Source organism: Antechinus flavipes, chromosome 1, assembly GCF_016432865.1.
Source record: "Antechinus flavipes isolate AdamAnt ecotype Samford, QLD, Australia chromosome 1, AdamAnt_v2, whole genome shotgun sequence".
In the NCBI taxonomy this organism is placed as follows: domain Eukaryota; kingdom Metazoa; phylum Chordata; class Mammalia; order Dasyuromorphia; family Dasyuridae; genus Antechinus; species Antechinus flavipes.
The window spans coordinates 219893839-219916246 of NC_067398.1; positions in this window are offsets into that span (position 1 = coordinate 219893839).

The following is a 22408-nucleotide window of genomic DNA, read 5'->3' on the forward strand; positions in this document are numbered from 1 at the left end:
TAATCTGTTTCTAGAATATAGAAAATTCTAGAATTTCTAGAATATTTAGGTGCTTTCCTAGATGATTTCTTGAATAATGTTATCTATGCTCTTTTTTGATCATGGCATTCAGGTAGACCGATAATTTAAAAGTTGTCTATTGTGGATCTATTTTCCAAGTCAGCTGTTTTTTCAATGAGGTATTTTGTTTTCTTCTGGCTTTTTTTTTCTTTTCATTCTTTTTAGTTTGTTTGACTAATTCTTGATGTCTCATATAGCCACTAGCTTCCATTTGTCCCATTCTAGTTTTTAATGTGTGATTTTCTTCAGTTAGCTTTTGTATCTCTTTTTTCTTTTGGTCAATTCTACTTTTGAAGATGTTTTCTTCAGTATTTTTTTTTTTTTTTTGTATTTGGCTAACTGTATTTTTTAAGAAATTGTCTTTCTTTCCCAAGATCTCAATTCTCTTTTGCATACCTCTCATTTCTTTTTTCATTTTTTCTTAGAAATTTTTCTTTTATTTGCCTTTTAAAGTCTTTTATGAATACTTTCAAGAAGCCTCCTTGGGCCTGAGACTAATTCATATCACTCTGAGTTGGTATTTTGGTCTTTCCTGTCACCATAGTAGCTTTTTATGGTAAAGGTTCTTTTCTGTTTCTTGCTAATTTTCTTTTCTTTTGGTATTCACTTTTTTTTTTTTTTTTTTTTTTTTTTTTTTTTTTTTTTTTTTTTTTTTTACTTTTGTGACCTATTTCTGCTGCTGGGGTAAAGGGGACACTATCTCAAGTTTCCTATGTAGCTCTGAGCTTTGGTTTGTAGGACAGAAGCCCCTTGTGTTTGCAGGGGGTAGCTTTATCTGTTCTTTTCAAGAAATAGCCTGATTTCCAAATTATCTGGGACTGGGGACTTCCCTACTGGTTTTCTCTGCTACTGAATCAGAATCAAGGATCTCAGTTGCTGATCTGCTGTGATTAAGAAACTCTCACAAGCTTTGTCAGACTCTATCTGAGCTGGGCTAATATCCTTTTCACCCCAATGAGATTGATTTTGCATTTTTTTTCCAATCAACCTTGAGCTGGAGAGAGGTTTCCTTCCATCAGACTCTGTTCAGGGGCTTAGTTTCATGTGTTTCTTTTAGGGAAACTGGAAGAGTGGTAACAGTTTCCTGGCTTCACTCTGCCATCTTGGATCCACCCCCGGAAATGTTTGCTCATTTTAAAGCATATATTTTGACTTTGACTTTTATGGTAAAGTTGGGCTCTATTCTGGTGGCAGGAATGCACTGTGCCAAGATTCACGCTTGTTGATGATGCACTTTTCAGAGCTAATTCTGAGGTGGGCAAGTTTTCACTTCTTTCAAGGTGGTATTATCCTGGGAGAGATGTGATATCCACTTCATTGTTCTCTCTTCTAGTCTTTAACTAGAAAGGAGCCTTCCTTCCCACAGCCATACATACTAGCGCTCACTGTGGTCTTGTAAATATGACTTGGGCCATTGTTCTCCTGTGACCAAACCTGATTTTTTTTTTTTTTTGGTTCTAGAACTGCAACCTAGAACTTCTTGTGAGCAATTGCCAATTGGCAACAGCTGTAACAAGTGCCTGCAAAGGGTCCCCTGCATTTTCTTTCAGTTCTCTATCGTGCCTCCTTTCCATCCTTGAGCCAAATGTTGCTGAAATTTTTTTGAAGTCCCTGTCATAACTTTTTCCAGGGCCTTATTTAATGCTGTTTCTGGGTTCAGGGGTGGTCCCCCACTCTGGTGTCTCAGACCTCTCCTGTTGACTTCCAGAATTTTCTTTGTCTGGAAAACATATCTTATTTTGACCTTTTGTTGGCTCTGTCACTTCAAGAATTTGATTTGAGGAGTTATTTTAAAGTAATTTGAATCTGAATTTGGGGAGAGTTCAGCTGGTTTGCTGCTTGTACCGTGTCATCTTGGCTCCTCAGTGTGTTTTCATGAGATCCTCTCCAAGACATTTTTGGGTCAGGGGCTGTTATGTTAATTTCTTTGAGTGGTCCCATCACTGCCTATTTCTGTCTTTTTATTCTATATTATCTTTGAATATATCCCAACTGTTTGCACTGATTCTGTAACAAATTATGATGAACACATACATGGCATCTCTTTTGAAACATTTCTGGAATGAATAATATTAACCTCTCATAACAGGAGAACTGATATAATTCCTAGTATAGAAGAGACTGGAAACTGTTTCTGGAAGATGTCATTCAAACTTAGGGTAAAGTTTAAATGGAGGGATGTATTAAAGAAAAACTGTAATAAATTAAAATATTTTATTGATATTAACAGCCAAGTGCAATAAATTGATACAAATAGATGGTTGTTAGGAATAAAATTACATAAAACTTCTCTTCCCTCTGCCAGCATGAGGGACAACATACAACATATTGGTTTAGATGAGTGTTGGGATATAGTCTTTCTAGTGTAAGGCCCAGAGTCACTGTGGGTCTCTTGAAAACATAAATTGTTCATATAAAGGTTCTTTTGCAGAAGCTATCATACCTTCATGTGGTAATACTGTCAAGGAGCATAAATCATTAGCAAAAAGGGAGTTTATAAAAATTAGCATTATATATATGCTTTATCTCATATTCCCATATTCAAGTTAGGAAATCTGTGGAAAGCAATAAATTTAAGAGCCTCTAGGTTAAAAATAGATCTTAATCAGGAAAAAAAAAAAAAAAAAACAACTAATTTTGGCCTGGCCATACTGAAAGGAATGTTCAGATGATCTTGGTCCTATTTGCAGATAGATAGATAGATAGATAGATAGATAGATAGATAGATAGATGTGTTTCTGTGTGTATCTACCTACCTATCTACCTATCTATCTATCTATCGATATATATCTATATATCTACATAATTCTATCTATCTATATGTTCTCACTTCTGTATATTCTGATAGCAGAGTCCTACTTACAAAATGATGACATTAGCAAAACAATCTAAACATTTATTTCTCCCTCCTACAAAATAAACAAAGAAATTAGAGTTGCCAATCTCATAATCTTCTGGCACTTTTAAAGTTCCTGTACTAATAAGAACCTTAGGAAATTCAGTGGGTGCAGTGAGGAGGGGAGCATAGTTCAGGATAAAGAAAAGCATTTTTGCAAGATTTTCCAGATGTTCATGAGTGGACTTTTTGCCTTATTTTTTTGTTTTATTTTGCTCTACAAAGAGGGTTTACTTTTTGATCTCAGCTGAAACTGAAAAGAGAAAGAGACAAGTTAATAGGATTTTTTTTTTTAATTTTGAAAAGAAGAAAGGTCAGAGATAAGGTTCCAAGGGCTTTTCATTTGATGAAACTAATTTACTTATCACTGATTGTAATCACCTTAAAATAAAGAATGATTTATCTCAAAAAGACAAAACAGTGGATTCCTGACTCTGTGTGTATTTGTGTGAGTAAGCTTGAGATTGACACAATTTCTTTAATGATATAGTTGACTACTTGTATTGGTGCCCATTTGTAAAGAAAGCATCTAAACTGAACCTCATAAATTGCCACAGCAGTGGGGTCTCATTACAAATAAGCCATTCCTTCCAGAAAAATCCCCATTCTTTTTGGTCAAATCACATGAAGCAATTCATCACTAATGCACAGAAAGGAAAATGGACTATCAATTCTTCTGTTTCCCACATTACTTATTTCAAAGAAATATAAAACAATTCACCAGCAGAAATCCATTATTTCTCATAAACTCATATCCTTCAAGCACATTTTATCTGAATATAACAAATACATGATGTCTTGACATTTTCCCAAAACAATATTCTTTTACACATTCCTCTACCTTATAGAAGGCAAGGAACAATAGTATTAGGTGTTGAGATGAAAACAGTCAGTCATTTACCAAAGATACTGCCCAACCTGGTTAATCTCAACAGGTTAGGAAATTTCATTTCCAATTTAAAATACCTCCTAGGAATATAGTCTTCTCTCTATGTTAGAAACACTCAGTATTATCAGTCAGAGAGCTACTTGCAGAATACAAATGTAATATTTCTCCAAATTAGTGTTTTACTCACTATTATTTCCTTCCACATTATTAGTTTTTATGATTGAATTTCCATAGGTCAGCATGACTTGTTACTTCTGGCTAGAGTAAGTGTTATTAACTCAACCACACAGAGTATGCAGAATCTAACTGCACAGTTGTTCAACCCAGACTGATTTAAAAAAAAAATCTATTGCAAGATCACTTAAGTATAATTTGCTTGGAAATATAGTGTCTTAAATATGTAGTCCGATGTTTAAACTTAGGAGGGCAAGGTCATATAAAAGTACAGAGAATAAATGAGGAGCTGTAAAGAATGCTAGAAGTCAACTGGTTCAGCTTTCTGTTTGAGGCAAGAATAAATCATTATCAAAGTCTGAAAATAATGTAAAAGCAACTTAAAATCTAAAATTATGTAAAGTTTCCTTATATATTATAGCTCATAATGGAAATTTGCTTAAGAGAATTGTGATACTCATTTTGATCTAACGAAGCTTGGAGCTTTTCAAATGCTCTGTCTTATCAGTATAGAAGCAACTACCACTACAAGCAGCAAATGATAGTCAATGAACAAGAGCCTGGCATAATTGCTGTAAAGGAAATTGTACATTAGCAACTTTATTAAGTTGTTCAGAGCAGAAGCTTCTCATTTAAGAGATACTATGGTATCATGGGCTTGGTATCATGGCCTATTTTATGGTTTCTTAAACTTTCTCCACTTATGATCCTTTTTCTCCTGAGAAATGATTATGTGACCCTGATATATAAGTATATGAAATATGTTTATAAGTCAAACATTTACTGATAATAAATCATATTTTGGAACCCCCACATTCAGTTACATAACCCCAAATGGAAATGTGACCCAAAATTTAAGAAAGTAGGATCTATTCTATCATATAGTACCCTATAGCTAGATTTTTTTTTTTTTAATGTTAACCTAGTGGCAGCATTAAGTTAAGACTTTGGTAAAATAATTATAAAATATTTGAATTAGAAAGGACTTTAAAAGTCATTTAGTCCAACTTTCTACCAGGTAAAAGAATGCTGTAAAGGAATGCCAGAAGGGTCCTTGCTTGTTTGCTTTAGAAACAAAAAAATCATTATCTATTGAATTGGACTGTTCTATTTTTATAATATTTTTGTTGTTATAATGCTCTCAGATACTAAAATACTCAAATGAATCTATGATTTCATGTTTTTGAATGTTCTCTCCAATTATTGCAACCTTTCTGTTCCTTTTCATCCTGTGTTAATTGTCTCTATCCTCCTATAAATTCACCACAATGTGCTCAATGTTTTATTTGCTTTCTTTTGGTATTTCATAGATTTCAATGAAGATTTTCTGGATCTCTCATGTCCTCATCATGACAAGGCCACCTTCTTTTCCTATCATATGTTTCTCTGATAAAATCTTTTATTACTGTCTTTTGAGATTATACACTCAACAAATACACATTTATATAGTGCACATGTATTTCTCTCTGAAATGGGTAAGACAAAACATATGGTTTTGTAGGAGATATAAGCTCTTAATATATTCTCGCCCATTTTCATATTTGTTTTCCTTTCCTTATCAGTTTGAGAATTATTTTCTTTGATGAGGAAGAAAATAAAATTGGAGTGGAATAGTTAGTTTTGATTTCTTCCTATTAATCATTTTATTGACTTGATAAACATTTTTAAATACCTAATATGAGCAAGGCATTATAAAAGATATAAAGGGATATAAAGGCTAATAACATAAAAAATCTGGTAGACTACCTATAAATATTAGACTGTAGCATTCCATAATCCTGATATTCATCTTAGATACTCATGAATTTTTTCATTTCTTTTTTCTTCACTTCTTTTTTCCTCCCTTCCTCCCTCCTTCTCTCCTTTCTTTCTTTTCTTCCTTCCTCCCTCCATCCTTTCCTCCTTCCTTTCTTCCCTCCCTTGTTCTCTCCTTTCCTTCCTTCCTTTTCTTTATATCCTATTTCTTTTTTCTGTCTATTTTTCTCTCATACCTTGTCTTGCCTTTCTTTTTTTTTCATTTATATTTTCTCTTCTTTTCTCTTATATGCCCACTTCTATGTTTTTATATGTCTTCCAAAAATTATTTATCAGTAAGGTTTCTGTAGATCTGCAATTGTTTTTACATAATATACACACACATATCTTTGTGTATGTATATATTCCTCTCTCTCCCTCCTGCTCTTACTGACTCATCTCATTTTAAAACTTCAAAAAAATGCCACACATACTCTAATACTTAAAGACAACTCTGCCCTTTTTTGTCAGGTTTACATATTTAAATTGAGCAATTGTTTCCTGACATTCCCACTCCTACCTCTTTCTGTATCAGCAATTGAGCTATTACTGTTCAGGCTTCAATTGACTCAAATGGGCTTCAGATTTGTCCGTTTCTAGAAAAAAGCTAACACAATGTTTATAGATTTTGTACTACAGAATCACAGATTTTTATTTCATGCATCAAGATTTAAAAAAAAAATTGGCAATATTTTGCGTGCTCTCTAACTTATGTAACTAAGATAATACAAAAGATAGGAATAGAAATTGACCTTGTAATTTGGGAGGGGGGAGGAGATTATTGAGAATTTTCAGAAGTTGAGAACATTTCTTATACACATGTAGGTCCATATGTTGTCTGCAACTGTTTTCTTAAAGAGTGTCTAAGACATCAAAAGAAATGACTTTTAGGAAAGGGTTTTTTCCTTTTATGCCACCCTCCTCTCCCCCCAAAAAAACATGAAATTAAGATTCTGTTTTGCTTTCTGATCGCAAGATGTCATTGTTTACTTAACCAAATCTGCAGAGAAATTTAAAAAAAAAGAATGTCTAAGACATTAAAAGATTAAGTATCTTCCCTGAGATCAGCTACCTTACAGAGTCCATGGGGGTCTTGAACCAAGGCCTTCCTAAATCTGAAGCCAGTTTTTTTTTTTTTATTCATTAGATCACATTATTAAAATAATGTATTTTAAAATTATTTTATTTATTATATTATTATATATAACAATCATATTAAAAAGTCAAATAATATCAGTAAGAGGATTGCACATTAAATATAGTATTGTGTAATGAATAGTAAGGTGCTTTTGAAGTCAAACAAATCTGGTAATAAATCCAGTTTCTAATACTTAATAGCAGTATTAATGAGCAAATTACTCTATCCCAAAAAACCTCAAATTCTTCACTTATAAAATGGGGATAATAATATTGTATTTACCACATAGAATAGTCAAGTATCTGAAATGATAAAATTTGTGTAAAATGCTTTTTACTATTTTTAAGCAACATGTACATCTTATTATCTTATTCAAATCAATCCAATAATTTCATTGTGAAGAGGTAATTGACAGAAAAATATCAATAATCTTATTAAAAGTAAAAAAAAAAAAATACTCTGCTGTCAGTTTTATATTTGTCCCTGCAGAGTTTCCAGATGGATACTGGTATGGGATGAAATTGTGTTTTACAGCAGCAATTAGTTTATTCCTGGGGCAAACTTCAAATAGCAAAGGGTATGTATGTTTAGCAAGGAAACTGCTTTTCATTCCTCTGTGACTAAAGTAATGACAGCCATTTGGCTTTTGGCCATTCAGCTCCAAAATGCCAGCTGGCAGATGGGTCAGGCTCCTTTCTCCAACTCCCCTTTTCCTGGCATGATATCTACATATTGAATGGGAAAGTGATGTTTTATTAATTTGAGTACTAAATAGAATTTCTTTGGGAATATCCTACTAATTTATTGATGGTTATCAAGATGGTGAATAACAGGCTGATTTGTTGTTACAGATCCAAGATACCAGCAGGCCTGGGTCTTGTGGTACTTGCCATGTCTGCTATATTAGAAATTTCAAAATTTTCCTATATGTTTCATCTTTAAACAGTGGAACTCTTCTAAGGCATGGTTAAACCTGTGGGGTAGGTAGATTATGGGCAGACAGAATAGAAAACTGCAGTTTTAGGGCTGATTGTAAAATAGCTAAAAATGAAGAATAAAAATTTGGATTTGTTCACAGAGCTAAGAATTCTCTTAGTTGATGACATGTTGATGTTTATCAAACCTACTGGTGCTTTTAGCATAACCCAGATAACTTTCTATTTGGATTTCTCTGGGAAGGTTGTTACTAATGGTGCTGAAAGTACCTCAATTGAATATATTTCTAAAAGAGATTGTGAAGACTACTAATTAAATTTTAGGATTAAAATCTGTTATAAACTTGAAAAATCTATCAATTTAGTTTCCAATTCAGCATCATTTTTAAATTTCAGTTTAATTTTCTTATTATGCTATACAAACAGTATATATTCCCGGACAAATCCCTAGGGTTATCAAAATAAAATCTAGTATGACAAATTGTATCTTCTACTATAGTGGGACTCTGTATCTTTTAATGTCACATATTCCTATAATACCATAACTTACTTAGTTACTCTTATATACTGAGAATTAGTATATGGGGAATAAATGAGGCCTGAGAATCAAGAGGCAGGAATTTGACTCCCATTATGCAATTTAGAGGTCATATTCCTCTGAATGAGCTATGTCACTCCTCTTAGTTCCACATCTGTAAAATAAAGTGGTTAAACTAAATAGTCCTGAAGGCACTCAAGATCTTTGATTCTATAAATAGCATAACTTCACAATATTGTCACAAATACTTGAGGAATCTTTTGTGGGAGGAGGAGATAAATGAAATGGAGTTAGAAGTTGGAGCGAAGGAGATATCAAGAAGAATTAACAACTCACATAGCTTGACTTGACTGCTGTATCAAATGAAAATCATCAAAACAGTAGCTGAATTTGATTCTCATGTAAATTCTGCTATGATAATGAAGTGAGTCATGAAATGAAATCCAAAGGGGTCATGCTTCATACTCATAATTGATTTAAACATCCATCTGCACAACTGCTTATTCAGCCTACCCACACTGTAGCAAATATGTCATAAAGGCTGTTGTATTTCAAATGGTTTAAAAGGTTTCTGATGTATGCAATGTAATCATTTTAGGATGGAAAAGGGAAGGGCATTTTAGATTGACAATGAAACTCCTGATTGTTTCTGAATTCCCCCCCACACATTAAAATGTTCTACATAATAAAAATGAGGAAGTTATGCCCAATATAAAATGTGTTTCAATAGGATTTTTGAAGGGCAAATTGCTTAGATATATCCATTGATAAACCATTATTGAATTAAAGATGGCTTATAGATTTAACAGAAACAATAAAACAATAACATGTTTAATATGTATTATGTATTTCCCCAAATGATAGGAGCATAAATATAGAAATGAATGGAACCTCAGAAATCATCTAATCCAATCCCTTTATTTTACATATGTAGAAAGAAACCTGAGAAATGAAGTGCCTTTTGTGCCTCTGCTTTTAATTTTCTGGACTTTGTCGTCATACTTCAAGTACAGTTTCACCCCAGAATTTCCCTTAGCAACTGTATCCTCTTTACCCTGTAATATTCATCAGTGTCTGTATTCTTACCCCTTCCCCCTCCCCTCCGGTAATATCCTATTGCCACTCTGGCCCCCTTTTTTCACTGGAAAGTTCCTCTCAGGCCTCCATTTTGTGAAGGAGCCCAAGTTGGTCAAACTTTATCCTCTTCCAATTCTATTTCTGACTTGTAGGATTTTGATGCCATGATACCATGTCTCTGTGGGGCTCCTTCTTTGTTCTTCTCTTTTCTTTTTAGAATATATGCTTCTTGAGGGAAGAAATTATTTTTCACTCTACTTGTATTCCTAGAATTTAGCACAGTGTCTGACACATACTAATTGCTGATAAATGCTTCTGGTCTTGTAGTTGTAGATGTAATACAAAAAGAATCAAAAAGGGAGATTCAACATTTGAACTGAATAATTTACTTCTCTTAGCATTCATGTTAATTTTTCATAAAGATACATTCAAATGGAGAAAAAAAGATATCAATTGACCTAATTTCTTTTATTTTTTAAAGTATGTACAAAAGTCAGAAAAAGGGAATACAAAATGATGAATACCAAAAAATTGATATATGAACATGAAAGAAAAGTTTTAGGTAAAGCCTTATGAGAAAACAAGTTAATGAACAGTTTTTTTTTTTTTTTTCAGGTAAATTAAACAAAAGAAAAGACTTTTCATTTTGACATGCGTGGGGCAATGATAATTGACAGTGGAGAGAAAGTAATAATCCACAACTCAGTCCTCGTTTCTATAGTCTGTAAAAATGAATGACTTTTGGTCTAGAGAAGAAAAGAACAAAAAATGGCTTACAGACAATTGATACCCAATATAAACAAAATGATAAGAAAGGAACTTGATGAATGGAAGTCATTAGGATTAGATGAATGGCAGTCTAGAGTAATGGAAGAAATAACAATGTGACTGACTACAGAGCTGCTATTAGTGATTTCTGAAGGATTATGGAAACTGATCTACCTACATCTTGCCTGAAAGATGGAGTCAGCATGTAGATTTATATATACATGCAAACACACATAAATTTGAATGTGGCCAATGTACTAATATATTTGGTTTAACTATGTACATTCATTGCTTTTTTCTTCTTTTTTCCATCAATTTTCAGGTGGATGTTGGAAAAAGAAGAATTTTGTAAATTTTTCATTTGAAATTTTTGTAAAAATAAATTTAACAAAGTGGAATATTATGGAAATGGAAAAGTGACATAGGACTAGAGAAGGATAAATATAGTGTTCTTCAAAAAAAATGAAGTGTGGTATCTGTGATGACCACGTTTAGAACCCAGAATATATTAGAATCAGCCAGAGTCAGAATAAGGGAAAATGCTTGATCTTTATTCTTTGCGGAGGTGAAGGGGAATGGGGATACGAAGTGAGAACAGTCCCCACATGAATCTGGCCAGCAATGCCTCTGCCTCTCTCACTCCACCCACTGAATCGTCTCTAAATCATCTCCTATACAACACATCAAACTTGCACAGAGAGTGGGCGGGGCCATTCTTTCTCCAAGCATATATTAATAGAGTATTGTCCAATTGTTATTTAGCTTCATGTGCTTGGGACCTCAGTGCAATGACTCAAGAACTTCAGCTCATTATATTTCCCACTTTTTTTTTGTTTTAGAACAAAGGTGATCATGCCATCCCTGACCTCTCAGAGAGATGAGAGCCCCCAAGGGGAGGTGATCACACCCTCCCTGACTTCTCAGAAAGGAAGGTGAAAGCACCGAAAAGGAGGTGATCACGACTCCCCTGACTTCTCAGGAAGGGAGGTGAAAAGCACCAAAGGGAAGTGGGCGTTGCTAGTTGGTTTCTGGGCTAAAGGGTCTTATTAGAAACAGGTATGCACAAACCCATTAGCATGGAAGGTATTACACAAGCACATAGCAATAATGCAGAAGCTATTAGTGATGACTCTCCCCACAGTCAGTGCAAGTACAAACATGAATTGTACATGCAAGTAGCAGGATAACAAACAATATAAATCAACATGGTGTTGTAAAAGATTTCCAGAAGTCCTAGAAGGAGAGTATGTAAACAACAGTCACACATACATCTTCTTCAGCCACCAAGAGATAGTTCAAAACCAATTTATTGTCCATTGCTTCACATGTCAGGGAATCCAATGATCCCCCCAAGTTTTTGAAGTCCTGAAACAGCCTTATCATTTCTCAGAAAATCCAATGATTCCTGAGGCTTTCAAGTCCTACAACAGTCTTATGTCTCAGAGAATCCAATGATTCCTGAGAGTTTTCAAGTCCTACAACAATTTTATGTCTCAGAGAATCCAATGATTCCAGAGGGTTTTGAAGTCCAATAATTTTCGATGTCCATGAGTCAAAGCCATAAGTGCCATGCTCTTTTAGTGGTGGGCACAATCGATGTTTCTTGGGTTTTATCCTTTGTTTCAAGGGTCTGCTCCATCTCTCTGTGATGGACAAGGTGAATACAGCTCATTCGCATCCATATGATTCCTTCTCCACCTGTAGAGATACAAGCAAACCCTGTCCCCCAAGCAGTTAACCTATCTGGTCCCTTCCATTCACCACGTTCTGGGTCTCTCCACATTATCTGGCGATTATCTAAAGATAGTGGAGCCGCTGGCACTGAACACTGCCCTTCCGCCACTGCATCTTTGTCAAAAATCAAGAAGTGAATAATATAAAAGGCTAGATTTAGAAGTTCTCTAGGGTTACCTGTGGCTCCCCCTTTCTTTTGTTTTTGGAGGAGCGTCTTAATGTCTCTGTTTCTCCTCTCTACTATTACTTCCCTTGAGGATTAAAAAGTATGCCAGTGGTGTGTAAAATCTTATACTGTGCACAAAAGTGTGCTTGTGGCATACCCATAATTGCAAATGCTTGAATAAGGAACTCAGTGACCACTTGGGCTGTCTCTTTTGCTGCTGGTATTGCAAAAGTGAATGCTGAAAAGATGTCTACCACAACGTGGATAAAAGACAGGCGACCAAAAGATTTATAATGGGTCACATCCATTTGCCAAATTTCAATGGGTCTCAAACCACGAGGGTTCTTCTCTGGAGGCAGTGTAAGAGCGTGGAAAGGAAGGCAAACTGCCTTTGAATTACCATCAAAAATAGGACCTGGAAGTGGACATGGAAAATATAAATCTTACCTGGATGCTTTCTCACTTGCTCTTGAAGTTTCTTAAAGAGCTGATATATATTAGAGGCTATGAATTTTATTTAGGCTGTGGCAATTCTTTGTACCATACCTCTGAATAGGCCGAATCAGATATTATATTTATATCACCTGGATAATAAGTAAGAGCTAGTATGATTGCATACAATTCATTCTGCTGAGTGGACTGAAGAGGAGTTCTGACTACTCTCTTTATAGTTAAGTCATGAGAGTATATAACACAAATATTATGTTTGGATGCATCTGTAAAGATAGTTGGTCCTTTAAGAGGAACTTTAGAAACGTTTTCTTCAAGAATCCATTGCCAATTATGTAATAGTCTGGTTATCTTTAATGGAGACCTGTGTGTAAAATTTGGAGCCATGGCTAATGAAATTTGCCACTTTGGGATGGTCTCACAGCACACGTTAATTTGTGTTTTAGTATAAAAGGTGTACATCTTGTCAGGTCTTGTCCCAGATCATTGTACTGCTCACTTAATGGCCTTTAATAAAATTCTAGCCACAAACATTGGGTAAGGGGTAAGGCTTTGTTCTTGTTGTGCTGGGAGGTTCACCCCCTCTATCACACTGTCCCCTTGATGAAAGATGGCTGTGGGTGCCTCTTGTGTAGCAAAAACTGATATTTCCAAGGGATTTTGAGTGACTCTTTCAACCATATTGGATAAAGCCAGTTCAACTTCTCTGAAAGCCTTTTGAGCTTCTTTTGTAAGGTGACGTGGTGAATGTAAAGCACTGTCTCCCTTTAAAATATCATATAATGGTTATAATTGATAAGTAGCAAAGCCTAACACAGGATGCATCCATAGGATATCTCCTATCAATTTCTGAAAATCATTTAAGGTTTTAGCTTCTCTGTTCTTAAGGACAGTTTTTATACTGTAAGCATCTTCGGGTATACTTCATATCCTAAATATTGAAAAGGAACATGCCTTTGAATTTTTTTCTGGAGCTATGTACGCTTTTGTAATTCCTTAGTGTTCCTATGGTCTTTTGTAAACATGCGTCTAACATTTGTTCCTCAGGAGCACATCCCAATATGTCATCCATATAATGTAATAACACTACCTTTGGAAATGCTTTTCTTACTGGAGTAAGAGTAGCAGCAACATACATTTGACACATAGTAGGGCTGTTTTTCATTCCCTGTGGCAAAACTGTCCATTCATATCTTTTATAAGGCTCAGCTAAGTTAACACTGGGCACTGAAAAGGCAAATCTTTTTGTATCCTCCTTATCCAGAGGGATACAATAGAAACAATCCTTAATATCTATAACCAAAAGAGGCCATTCTCTAGGCAACTGAGTAGGACATGAGAGTTCAGGCTGAAGAGTTCTCATAGTTTTCTTCTGTTCATTTACCTTTCTTAAATCAGTCAACATCCTCCATTTTCCAGATTTCCTTTTTACAAAAAATATTGGGGAATTCCAAGGATTTAGAAAAGATTGTAAGTGTCCTTGGTCAAGTTGCTCCTGTATTAAATCTAATAAGGCCTAAATTTTATCACTACTTAAGGGCCACTGTTCTATCCACACTGGTGTATCAGTTTTCCATTGGATAGGAACAGGTGAAAGTGTTGGCAGGCCTTCAACAGCAGCCTAGCCTAAAAAAAACAAAATACTCATTTGTAATCCTAATTGTTGCAAAACGTATCTTCCCCACAGAGTGATGGGGATTTTTTCAACTATAAAAGGAGTAAAAACTCCTGTTTTGCCTTCAAAGATCCATTTCATAGGGGCAGCACTAACTTCAGCTGCTATTGAACCTCCTACGCCAGACATGTAAGTGTCTGCTTTAAACTTTGGTCAGTGACTGGGCCAGTTGGTACCTCTAATAACTGTACGATCTGCACCAGTGTCTACCAATCCTTCTAATTGTATGCCATTTATATAGATAGTGAGCATAGGTTAATCAGCTATCACAGCTGCTGTCAAGTATATTCCTGGATTTTTTTGCTTAGAGTCAGAATCTGGGTGACTATCACCAGGTTGCTTATTAGGAGTCTGTATCAGTAAACCTGATGCTACTACTTCTCCTGGATGATAAGTCACATGTTGTCTACTTGTATTAGTGACTTGGATATTATCTACACATTCCCCAGTTTCCCACATCGGTGTGTGTATGGACACTGTTTTGTATGTACTCTCAGGAGGTGAAATGGTCAAGCCTACTGTGCCTGGAGGCAAGGGATCCATAGGCTGGAGAGGAACAGATTTCACTTCTCCAGGGGGTATCTCAGTTGTTCCAGCTTCATACAACTCGATTCTCCCCAACTGTAATCCCGTTCTCCCATTATATGGCTTCCTGGCTGATTGGTCATGTCTGGGTACTGGACTTCTAGTTACTCTCTGGGTGTAGCAGCTGCCATCATGCCCCCAGTGTTTTTTGTCTTAGGGCCTGGGGCTGGGTCCCTCATCCTGTTTCCCTGAATCAGTCTATATTCTGAGGTCCAATGGAAGCCTCTGTTGCATTTTGGACATGGGGTATTGGGTCTTATTCTCCCACCCTGTTTTCTCATTCTGTCTCTATACCAACATTGAGCTTTCAGATGCCCTACTTTACCACACTGAAAGCATTGACAAGTCTCTCTGGAAGTCCCTTGCCAAAAGGGACCCTGTCTTCCCATGTTGGGATCTTGAGAAGTCTGCATCATAGCCTGGCTATAAAAGGCATTTGTGCCCACTATGGCACAGAGTCTTATGATTTCCTCTAAAGGAGCATCCTTGCGCAATCCTAGTATAATTCTTCTGCAAACCTCATTAGCATTTTCCTTAGCAAGTTGCCTTATCAAAATGTTTGTTATGACATTTTCACTATTAGTTCATGTGATAGCTGTCTGCAAATGTCCCACAAAGTCAGCAAAAGGTTCATTTGGCCCTTGTGTTATTTTTGTGAAGGCCTCACTCTTGTTGTTTTTATTGGGGAGAAAGGCCCACACTTTGATAGCAGCAGTAGCAATTTGCTCATATGCTGCTATGGAGTAATTAATCTGTACTGCGATGTCTCCATAAGAACTTTCGCCTGTTAGGTGGTCATAGGTGATTGGAGTATGAACTACACTTTGACTATTTTATTGGGCTTGTATCCTACAGAGCTCACTATGTTCAGAAAGCCACAACAAGTTTTGTCCAGCTTCTAAACATACCCTTGCTATAGATTTCCAATCATTAGGGGTTAAGATTTCCAAAGCCAAATTCCATAACAACATATTAACATAAGATGATGTAGCTCCATAAAGAGTGCAAGGCTTTTTCAGGTCTTTGAGGGTTTCTATATCAAAAGGAGCATATTTTCTACTTTCTTGACCAGAAGAGTTAAACTATTGAATCACAGGAAAAATGTGTGCTTGTAACTCATTTACATCTTTCCCTTCTTCATTGGCTTTGAGTAGTGCCTTTTGTAATCTAGTCATCGGAGCAGTTGGATGCTGGGAGGGAGGTGCTGGTGGTGTCACTGCCCTCCCCCCTACTTCTCCTCCCTCCATCCCGGAAGATGAAGTTGATGGAGGAGAGTCAATTACCTGCTCCATAGGCTGTGTTGAAACTGCCTCTTGGGATGGAAAGTCACTCCACTCTTGAGCCTCACTTAAATCTCCATGCCCTGTGGGGTATGATCATTAATCTGTTCACTGTCTTCTTCATTTTTTCCACACTTCCTCATATAGCTGTTTCTAGAAGTTTTCTTTTTTCTATAACTTGCAGGATTCTTTAAGGACAACTGTATTATATTGTATACGTAGAATGCTTCAATGGAAATTGAATGAGAACATTTTTTGTTGTAATATTCAGAGAGCTGTTGTCCTATTAATCTCCCATTATCTGGAGAGATTTGCCCTTCCTCTAACAACCAAGGGGAGGTGTGTTTTAATGTATCCAGAAGTTTTCCTATCTGTTCCCAAGTTATAAGTAAGCCTTGTCCTTCTATCAACTTAAGCATGCTTTCTATAGCACCCCTTTGGGGCAGGGGTGGGGGTGGGAGTGGAGGTGGGGATGGAGGAGAATTTTTTCCCAATATCTGTCCTATTTCAGCCAGAAAAGGTTACTAGTTTAGCCCTTAACAAAATAAATTCCCCATTTGTCTATTAAAATACTCACCTAATTTCCTATCACCAGAGACTTCTTCAGTGAAAGTAGAGTCCTTGATTCCACATTGGGCACCAAATGTGATGACCACATTTAGCACTCGGAATATATTATAATCAGCCAGAGTCAGAATAAGGGAAAATACTTGATCTTTATTCTTTGCAGAGGTGAAGGGGAATGGGGATACAAAGTGAGAGCTGTCACCACACAAATCTGGCCAGCAGTGTCTCTGCCTCTCTCACTCCACACACCAAATCGTCTCTATGTCATCCCAGAAAGTACCTAAAAGTCCAGTACCCAGACATGACCAATCAGCCAGGAAGCCATATAATGGGAGAAAGGGATTACAGTTGGAGAGAATAGAGTTGTATGAAGCTGGGACAACTGAGATACCCCCTGGAGAAGTGAAATCTGTTCCTCTCCAGCCTATGGATCCCTTGCCTCCAGGCACAGTAGGCTTGACCATTTCACCTCCTGAGAGTACATACAAAACAGTGTCCATACACACACCGATGTGGGAAACTGGGGAATGTGTAGATAATATCCGAGTCACTAATACAAGTAGACAACATGTGACTTATCATCCAGAAGTAGTAGCATCAAACTTGCACAGAGTGGGCAGGGCCATTCTTTTTCCAAGCATATATTGTATTATCCAATTGTTATTTAGCCTCACGTGCTTGGGACTTCAGTGCAACAACTCAAGAGCTTCAGCCCATTACAGGTGTCTACAAACATAGAGACAGCAAGTTTGACTAATTTTCTTTTGAACTTGGCATCTTTACTTTATGACATCTTTCTCCTATGTTGCCCATTGACACAGTTCATTACACAAAGAAAAGAAAAGAGTATAAAAAGGCAAAATGATATAGACATATGAAAATATGCTCCAAATCATTATTAATCAGAGAAATGCAAATTAAGACAACTCTGAGATACCACTACACACCTGTCAGATTGGCTAGAGTGACAGGGAAAGATAATGCGGAATGTTGGAGGGGATGTGGGAAAACAGGGACACTGATACATTGTTGGTGGAATTGTGAACACATCCAGCCATTCTGTAGAGCAATTTGGAACTATGCTCAAAAAGTTATCAAACTGTGCATATTCTTTGATCCAGCAGTGTTTCTACGGGGCTTATATCCCAAAGAGATACTAAAGAAGGGAAAGGGACCTGTATGTGCCAAAATGTTTGTGGCAACCCTGTTTGTAGTGGCTAGAAGCTGGAAAATGAATGGATACCTATCAATAGGAGAATGGTTGAGTAAATTGTGGTATATGAACGTTATGGAGTATTATTCTGTAAGGAAGGAGCAGCAGGATGAATACAGAGAGGACTGGAGAGACTTACATGAACTGATGCTAAGTGAAATGAGTAGAACCAGGAGATCATTATATACCTCAACAACGATACTGTTTCATAATGTATTCTGATGGAAGAGGATCTCTTCGATAAAGAGAGCTAATTCAGTTTCAATTGATCACGGATGGACAGAAGCAGCTACACCCCAAAGAAAGAACACTGGGAAATGAATATAAACTGCTTGCATTTTTGTTTTTCTTCCCGGGTTATTTATACCTTCTGAATCCAATCAGTTCTGCACACATATATTTTATCTAGGATATACTGTAACCTATTCAACATGTAAAGGACTGCTTGCCATCTGGGGGAGGGGGTGGAAAGAAGGAGGGGAAAAATAGGAACAGAAGTGAGTGAAAGGGATAATGCTATAAAAAATTACCCTGGCATGGGTTCTGTCAATAAAAAGTTATTTTAAAAAAAAAGAAAGAAAAAGGCAAAATGATATAACAATTATGTCTGATAGCATATGCATACTTTCTCATCCATACATTTCAACACCATGCAAGAAAGTTAGTAATATGCTTTTTCTTTACTCTTTTTCTTGGCTATTCTTAACTAATATGATTACAAAGTCTTGAATTTCTTTGTTGTATGTTCTTTCCATTGTAATAATTATTATGTTGTTCTTCTTGCTGAGTGGGAGACTCTTCTGATTTTATGATACATCTATATAATTCATCAATCATCAACCAAGTATTAAGTCATTATTAAGTATTAGACAATGTGGTCGGCTTTGATGATACAACTATAAAGGTATATTTTAATTTTTAAGGTACACTAATATTACTCTATTGTTGGGCATCTACTATATTTCCAATTCTTTGCAAGCACAAAATTACTGCTACGTATAGTTTTTGTGTATTATGGGCTTTTTTTGTTGTTGTTCTTAATCTCCTTGAGTGATATACATAATACTGAGGATTCTGGATCAAAGAATATGGATGTTTTATCCACTTTTACTTTTTACAATTCCAAATAGTGTTTTTAGAATGGTTGAAACAATTGCAGTTCCACCAACAAGGTATTAACTGCTTGTCTTTTCTTTGGTCATCTACTATTTATTATTTGCATATTTTATTAACTTTCTTAGTTTGTTAGGTGAGACAAAACCCTATAGTTGTTTTGATTTGCATTTTTCTTATTAGTGATTAAGAATGATCTGTTATCTTGTTGTAAATATTTAAAGTTTCTACATATACTTTGATCAAATAAATTTCTAACAAAATTGATGATAGTCTGACTACTCCCCTTGAAAAAATATCTTAACCAACTAGAATGCTAGGGCAATGGACCAAGGTTCTATGCTCAATACAGTATTGTTTAATAGATCTATCTCCTTTTTCACTGTTAGTTATCATTTAAAAATTTACTGGGAAATGAGGAAGGTTATTTGCTTCAAGAAAAATAAATGGCAGACTAAACTCATTTTCTTTTGTGGAAAGGGTTACTAGTCTGATAGTGAAGATATTATACTTAATCTATATTTTAGGAAAGAATACATTACTGTCCTTGTTATATGCACTTTGAATTAAAAAGGGCAGAGAATATTAAAAAAATATTGTAATAGCCCTTTTATGAAGTGATAAAGATCTATACAAAGATGGTGGTTCTGTTAGTGGAGAGAAGGGTAATATAGGAAATACATTGTGAAATTAGAAAGAAATAATAGGTTACTTTTGTGGGGTGAATGTAACTAAGAAGTTCAATATGTCCTAATATTTTGAATCCATATTACTGAGAGTCTAGTTTGGTCTTATCAATAATAAGAATTTGGAAAGATAATTTCTATTTTGAACATTTTGAGTTGATGATGTCTATGAAAGATACATTTCAAGATTTCTAAAAGTTTATTACTAGGAACTTTTGAATCACAGACCTGTTTGGAGATTATTGAAAAATTGTATATTGATTTTTTTTCAAAATAGGTTAATTTGGGCTTGTGAATTTAAGCTTGATTTGGACAAAACAGCTGCAAACATAAGATAGAATGCAGAAATAGGACTTTAATTGCCCTTATGCTTTTTTTTTCTTTCCATTTTTTCTCTTCTCTTCCAGTATATTTTCACCTGTTTCTGGTTCATGAATTTCTTTCTTCTCTCTCTGTCTCTGTCTCTGTCTTTCTCTCTTCTCTCTCTCTCTCTCTTTCTTTCTCTGTGTCAGTATCTGTTTCTGTTTGTCTGTCTCTGCTTCCCTAATGTCAAATTTTGTAACATGCCTTAACACTTTCTATATAATTTTTTTTTAGATCTACCATATTTTCTTTATTTTACTGTATCTAAATCTTGGAAATATTAGTTCACAAGGAGAGCAATGGAAAAAAGATACACATAGCATATCTTTAAATATGTTGCATTTTAATATATTTGACATCATTTTAAAGTGTAGACAATCAATAAAACAATGAACAAAACCTGTTTTGTAGGATTTGCCTATTTCTAAATCATAAAAACTCATATAGAAAATTTAACAATTTGTTCTTGATAACTAGTGAGTTGATTCCAATATGTACCTAAAACTAGCCCTAGGAATATGAAAATACTTTTACTGGCATGGAAAACCATAGAGGCATACCATTCTCCAAAGGGATAAATTACTCAGATTAAATCTATTGGAAATTCTCCATCTTCTACCATAAGCATTTTTTTTTCTCTCATGGGAATCCCCTTTTAACACCATCCCAAATCAAATGGAACAATTTTTTTAAATCACCCAGGTCCATTCACCATCTTCCAATTTTCCTATTCTCAATTCTCTTTTCATGGAATTGGTTGGAGTGGATATCATTTATTCCATTCTTTCCCCCTTTGTCTCCTTTGCCCATCTGTGAAAACTTCAATTCTGTAACTAAACAAATAAAAATCATTAATTCATCTTGTAGTTTTGTTCAAATGATTTAGTCTACAATATTTCAGATCTTTTACTTTTTTCTTATTCTGTACTTAAATTTTTATTTTTTGTTACTATTTCAATTCTTTATCATAAGAAAAGAACCACTGTAAATATATTTTTACAGATAGGTCCTTTTTCTTATTTTAAAATTATCTTTTGAGATACATGTTTAGTAGTGGTATTGTTAGGTCAGAAGATATGCATGATTTTATATTCCTTTGGTCAGTGCTTTAAAAAATGGTTGAATTCACAAATCCACATTTTCCCCACATTTCCTCCTCCTTTTTCTTTTCTTGTCTATTAATTAATCCAATAGTTATGAGGTAGTACCACAGATTTGTTTGAATTTGCATTTCTCTGATTACTATTGAGTTAGAGTGTGTTTTATATAGTTATAAATAGCTTTGATTGCTTCATCTGCAAACAGATCATATCATTTGATCATTTATCAACTTATTTTATAGTTTCATCTGAATTCTGTATTTGTTTGAGAAATAAGGCTTTTATGAGAGATACTTGTTTCAAAATTATTTTTTGGGGGTGCTATATCTATACTTATAATAAAAATTACAAAATTTAATTAGTTTACAGATTTTTATGCTATATCTAGCAAACTACCAAGGGAATATAACTTAGGACTAGATTAAAAAAATATCTAGAGAAACAAGAGGTCCAGGATCCAAAGGGAAACAATGTAAAAAACTACAAATGAAGAGAGCATAGCATCACTACAACTTAAACTATCACAAAGCTGTAGTCATCAAAATTATTTATAACTAATAGTTTTCAATGTCCATGTTCTGAGCATTTTTTCTGTGGCAATCAGAGTTAAGAGACTGATGCAGGGTCAGACAGCTAAGAAGTCAAATTTATTTTTACAATTATTTTTGTAATTCTCCCAGTTTATTCTATTCTTTCTCCCTTCACTCTGTCCCTCCTTGGAAGTGTTTTGCTTCTGATTACCCACTTTTTTTTTTAAATAATTTTTTATTGACAGAACCCATGCCAGGGTAATTTTTTTACATTATCCCTTGCACTCACTTCTGTTCCGATTTTCCCCTCCCTCCCTCCACCCTCTCCCCCAGATGGCAAGCAGTCCTTTACATGTTGAATAGGTTACAGTATATCCTAGATACAATATATGTGTGCAGAATCGAACAATTCTCTTGTTGCACAGGAAGAGTTGGATTCAGAAGGTATAACTAACCCGGGAAGAAAAACAAAAATGCAAGCAGTTTATATTCATTTCCCAGTGTTCTTTCTTTGGGTGTAGCTGCTTCTGTCCATCCTTGATCAATTGAAACTGAATTAGATCTCTTTATCAAAGAGATCTGCTTCCATCAGAATACATCCTCATACAGTATCATTGTTGAGGTATATAATGATCTCCTGGTTCTGCTCATTTCACTTAGCATCAGTTCATGTAAAT